Below are 6,000 nucleotides of genomic sequence, written 5' to 3'. Positions count from 1 at the left end.
CCTGTTTTGTCCTGCTTTGTCCTACTTTGTCCTGCTTTATCCTGCTTTGTCCTGTTTTGTCCTGTTTTGTCCTACTTTGTCCTACTTTGTCCTGCTTTATCCTGCTTTGTCCTGTTTTGTCCTGCTTTGTCCTGCTTTGTCCTGCTTTGTCCTGCTTTGTCCTGTTTTGTCCTACTTTGTCCTGCTTTGTCCTGCTTTGTCCTACTTTGTCCTACTTTGTCCTGCTTTGTCCTGTTTTGTCCTCCTGGTTGTTGTGGCGGTTGATATTTCGGGACAGTTTTTGTGGAATGTTGGCATCACTTTGATGATGTAAAACACAGTGACGAGCGGTGACACCAGAAAGTCAAGTTGTCGTGACGCAACACTTTCAAACTCGATACAAAGGAAAAGAGTTGATTCTCTAGATTTAAAATGCTCTTTTTATCTGAGGTTCAGGGGCCGTAGTCTGAGCAGGGCCTCCCAGACGTCCACCTCCCTCCAGTGTGTCCTGGATCTTCCCTTTGGCCTTTTCCCGGGGGGACATGCTCGAGCCTCCGGAACAGATGCCCGAGCCACCTCAGCTGGCTCCCCTCAACATGGAGGAGCAGTGGCTCAACTCCGAGCTCCCCCCGTGTGGCCGAGCTCCTCCCCCTATCTCTAAGGGAGCGCCCAGCCACACGGCGGAGGAAACTCATTTCGACCGCTTGTATCCGCGATCTTGTTCTTTCGGCCACTACCCAAAGCTCATGACCATAGGTGAGGGTAGGAACGTAGACCGACCAGTAGACAGAGAGCTTTGCCTTTCGGCTCAGCTCCCTCTTTACCACAACGGTCCGATGCAGCGACTGCATCACTGCAGCCGCTGCATCGATCCGCCTGTCGATCTCACGCTCCATCCTTCCCTCACTCGTGAACAAGACCCCGAGATACTTGAACTTCTTCACTTGGGGCAAGGATTCCCCACCCACCTGAAGAGGGCAAGACACCTTTTTCCGGTCGAGAACCATGGCCTCTGATTTGGAGCTGATTCTCATCCCAGACGCTTCCCTCTCGTCCCAGTGCAGCTGCAGGTCCGGGTTTGATGGAACCATCAGGACAAACAGCAGAGATGAGATCCTGTGGTCCCCAAACCGGACACCCTCCGACCCCTGACCACACCCTCCGACCCCCCCGGACGTCCTCAGACTCATGCGCAGAGCTCTAAAGAAGCTGCTCGACGCTCTGGTCATAAAAGAAGACATGAACCTCTGAATAAAGTCATGGAATGTGTGTTTTCTTTCTTTATTCTTCTTTTTAAAAAAAATACAGAACATAAAACAATGAGCATGACCAGAGACAAAGCCCATGAGGTCATGATATGTCTTTGTGACTAGAATAGTTGTTGTTGTTGTTGTTATTCCAGGGAGACTCTTCTTCATCTTCCTCTCCTTCTTTGACGTTCGGTGCTTCCACCGTACAGCGTTAGGCTTCATTCTATAGGCTTTAATATGTCCACTGATGTCGCTGCTTGGTAGCCGTGCGTCTACGAGACTGGGCGAGGACAGGAGACCACCCCCACCCCCATCTCGTCACTCTGATCACTCTGACTCCCCACAAGCAGACCCCCATCACTCCGACTCCCATTTAGCGCCTTTAGCCTGTTTTCTATATCTGCCCAATCAAGCTCCTTTGTTCCAAGGAATCTCCCTGCAGCTTTAGCAATGATCCTGATCCTTTCAGTTCTGCTTTGAGTCTGAGCAGCACAGTTTACAACATCCACCATAAAGAGTACAAAATCTTCTCTATCCACAACCAGGGTATTCTCATTAATTCTGGAACCTGCACACTTGGGACCTCCACTCTTGAAACCTTCACACTTCTTGGGAGCCACGCTGGCCTTTCTCATTTCGCCCTGGCTGGGAGCAGCGCTGGCTCCTCTCTCTGTATTTACTCTAAACTCGTTACTTGAAACTTTCTTGACTGCATCTGCATAGGATATACCTTGAGAGACCTTTATTTTCTGCACCTCAGCAGCTCTTTTGCTAAACCTGCATCCCCCGAAGGCAGAGCTATGTTCTTCCCCACAGTTACAGCACTTCAGTTTTGCACCCACGTCACACTTCCCATACTCGTGGTCTCCTGCACATTTACCACATCTTTGCTTCCCTCTACAGACCGCTGCAATATGCCCAAAGCGCTGGCACTTAAAGCAACGCAGGGGCGGCGGAACATATGGCCTGACGCTATAGCACATGTACCCAATGAACACCTTACTAGGCAGGCACCTGCCTTCAAGTGTTACCATTACCGACAAGCTGTCACATCTTACCCCAAACCGGGTCACCTTCAAACGCCTAGCGTCCACCACCGTAACTCCAGTCAAATTCTCCTTAACTTCATCCACAGACGTCGCCGTAGGGACACCTACGATAACTCCTCTGACCGTGTTTCTTTCAGCATCAGACACAAGAATGTCCTTTCCACCCAGACGTTTAGCTCCAATCGCCTTCCGTTGCTGAGCCGCGTCCTTGCACACGACCAGCAGCGAGCCATCTCTAAGGACACTCGCACTCTTGATCACTCCCACAGCTACAGTTAGGCTCTTTGACAATGCCACTGAATTCCACTCCTTAAAGGATGCACTATCCTGTGCAAGCTTTATGATCACCTTACAGTCTCTGCTCTCACCCCGGATATCAATAGCTTCAGCCTCATCCTGCTGCTCATTCCCAGAACCCTCGGACGAGCTAAGGGACTTTTTACGTTTCCGGGCACGTGCAGGCAGAAAAGGCTGCTCCTCCACGCCGTCCAGAACGTCTTCCATCCCCGATCCACTCTCCTCCGCCATCTCCCGTCTCTCCAGACCGGGAAGTCTGAGGAATAAAGTCTGGCGGTAATGCAACACTTGGATGCCAACCGCCATAAAACAACAACAACAACAACAACAACAACAGAGATTGAAGCAACCATTATTGTACAAAACTGTGAGGGGACCTTGCTCAACACCCGGTCTGGAGAGACGGGAGATGGCGGAGGAGAGTGGATCGGGGATGGAAGACGTTCTGGACGGCGTGGAGGAGCAGCCTTTTCTGCCTGTACGTGCCCGGAAACGTAAAAAGTCCCTTAGCTCGTCCGAGGGTTCTGGGAATGAGCAGCAGGATGAGGCTGAAGCTATTGATGTCCGGGGTGAGAGCAGAGACTGTAAGGTGATCATAAAGCTTGCACAGGATAGTGCATCCTTTAAGGAGTGGAATTCAGTGGCATTGTCAAAGAGCCTAACTGTAGCTGTGGGAGTGATCAAGAGAGCGAGTGTCCTTAGAGATGGCTCGCTGCTGGTCGTGTGCAAGGACGCGGCTCAGCAACGGAAGGCGATTGGAACTAAACGTCTGGGTGGAAAGGACATTCTTGTGTCTAATGCTGAAAGAAACACGGTCAGAGGAGTTATCGTAGGTGTCCCTACGGCGACGTCTGTGGATGAAGTTAAGGAGAATTTGACGGGAGTTACGGTGGTGGACGCTAGGCGTTTGAAGGTGACCCGGTTTGGGGTAAGATGTGACAGCTTGTCGGTAATGGTAACACTTGAAGGGAGGTGCCTGCCTAGTAAGGTGTTCATTGGGTACATGTGCTATAGCGTCAGGCCATATGTTCCACCGCCCCTGCGTTGCTTTAAGTGCCAGCGCTCTGGGCATATTGCAGCGGTCTGTAGAGGGAGGCAAAGGTGTGGTAAATGTGCAGGAGATCATGAGTATGGGAAGTGTGACGTGGGTGCAAAACTGAAGTGCTGTAACTGTGGGGAAGAACATAGCTCTGCCTACGGGGATGCAGGTTTAGCAAAAGAGCTGCTGAGGTGCAGAAAATAAAGGTCTCTCAAGGTATATCCTATGCAGATGCAGTCAAGAAAGTTTCAAGTAACGAGTTTAGAGTAAATACAGAGAGAGGAGCCAGCGCTGCTCCCAGCCAGGGCGAAATGAGAAAGGCCAGCGTGGCTCCCAAGAAGTGTGAAGGTTTCAAGAGTGGAGGTCCCAAGTGTGCAGGTTCCAGAATTAATGAGAATACCCTGGTTGTGGATAGAGAGGATTTTGTACTCTTTATGGTGGATGTTGTAAACTGTGCTGCTCAGACTCAAAGCAGAACTGAAAGGATCAGGATCATTGCTAAAGCTGCAGGGAGATTCCTTGGAACAAAGGAGCTTGATTGGGCAGATATAGAAAACAGGCTAAAGGCGCTAAATGGGAGTCGGAGTGATGGGGGTCTGCTTGTGGGGAGTCAGAGTGATCAGAGTGACGAGATGGGGGTGGGGGTGGTCTCCTGTCCTCGCCCAGTCTCGTAGACGCACGGCTACCAAGCAGCGACATCAGTGGACATATTAAAGCCTATAGAATGAAGCCTAAAGAATAAAGCTGTACGGTGGAAGCACCGAACGTCAAAGAAGGAGAGGAAGATGAAGAAGAGTCTCCCTGGAATAAAGCCGGTTGGTCTCTGAAACAACAACAACTATTCTAGTCACAAAGACATATCATGACCTCATGGGCTTTGTAACACCAAAGCAATGGAAGGAGTACTTTTACGGACTACGACAGAGTCTGAGGACTACGAACGTCAAAGAAGGAGAGGAAGGTGAAGAAGAGTCTCCCTGGAATAAAGCCGGTCACAAAGACATATCATGACCTCATGGGCTTTGTAACACCAAAGCAATGGAAGGAGTACTTTTACGGACTACGACAGAGTCTGAGGACTACGACAAAGTCTGAGGAATAAAGTCTGGCGGTAATGCAACACCTGGATGCCAACCGCCATAAAACAACAACAACAACAACAACAACAACTACGACAAAGTCTGAGGAATAAAGTCTGGCGGTAATGCAACACCTGGATGCCAACCGCCATAAAACAACAACAACAACAACAACAACAACTACGACAAAGTCTGAGGAATAAAGTCTGGCGGTAATGCAACACTTGGATGCCAACCGCCATAAAACAACAACAACAACAACAACAACAACAGAGATTGAAGCAGTTGTGAACATGTGCAATACTGATGTAACCATGTGCAATACCATCATATTCATGTGCAATACTGAATTAACCATGTGCAATACCTGTAAATAAGAGTGTTCTATTTTGTTTTTATTCGGTTTACTTACCTGCTAATAGTATTACCTAGTCTTGTGCTAACTATTTTTACTTTATTTTAATTTTATTCTATCATCATTATTTTATTATCTTATTTTTATCTTTATCGTTTTATTTGTATCTATTTTATTTTATTTCCCCCCCTCCATTCCCTATTAAGATAGGAGAGGAGTTTTGTTAATAAGAGTTTTTTGTTTTTGTTCATAAGAGTTCTAAGTGTGTTTTTGAAACTTCCTATAATCTGTCCTTTCCTCCTGTTTTCCTGCAGTGGAACAACCACATTTCCCCTTGTGTGGACATTAAAGGATTATCTTATCTTATAGTAATAAGTATTGTGTATAACGACATTTTCAAATTGGGCTCTTCTTCCCAGCAAAATCCAGGCAAATGTCTCAAATAAATGGAGCCAAATAAGATGTATGACTGTGTAGGTTATGGTGATTATCATTATGTTGATATCAAGTCATCAAATAACGAGAAAAAGTCATTAAGAAAAACTCATAATTTATTTAAAGAGAATAAAGGCCGATACTTTGACCAGGGTCAGGACGCACACGGCGCTTGACTTTGACGGGTTAAAAGTGAATACTTTATAATACTTTATGATTCTGGCCTTTTAGACATGACAAACAGAAGCACGTTTATTCTTCTCATCTGGTGAAAGAAGTTAAATATGTGCAGCTTTGAGGAGAATTGTTACAAATAAATACATTTGATAATTCACACCATTTGTGCTGAGAAGAAGGCAGCTGGAGTAGGTGAAGTGCATTGTGGGAAGTCTCTGATCCTCTGACGCGGCAGAGCAAGTTCTCATGACGTCACTACTTTGTGTTTGTGTTTCACGCGGGCCATAGACACGTGGCGCTGGCACGTGGGTTGAGAATTAGCCAATAGGAATAGAGATAA

This window comes from Eucyclogobius newberryi, unplaced genomic scaffold (assembly GCF_026437365.1).
Source record: "Eucyclogobius newberryi isolate DKJ021-1_F unplaced genomic scaffold, fEucNew1.0.hap1 SCAF_9, whole genome shotgun sequence".
Classification (NCBI taxonomy): domain Eukaryota; kingdom Metazoa; phylum Chordata; class Actinopteri; order Gobiiformes; family Gobiidae; genus Eucyclogobius; species Eucyclogobius newberryi.
The sequence above is the reverse complement of the archived record's forward strand: the minus strand, read 5'-3'. Positions refer to the sequence as shown.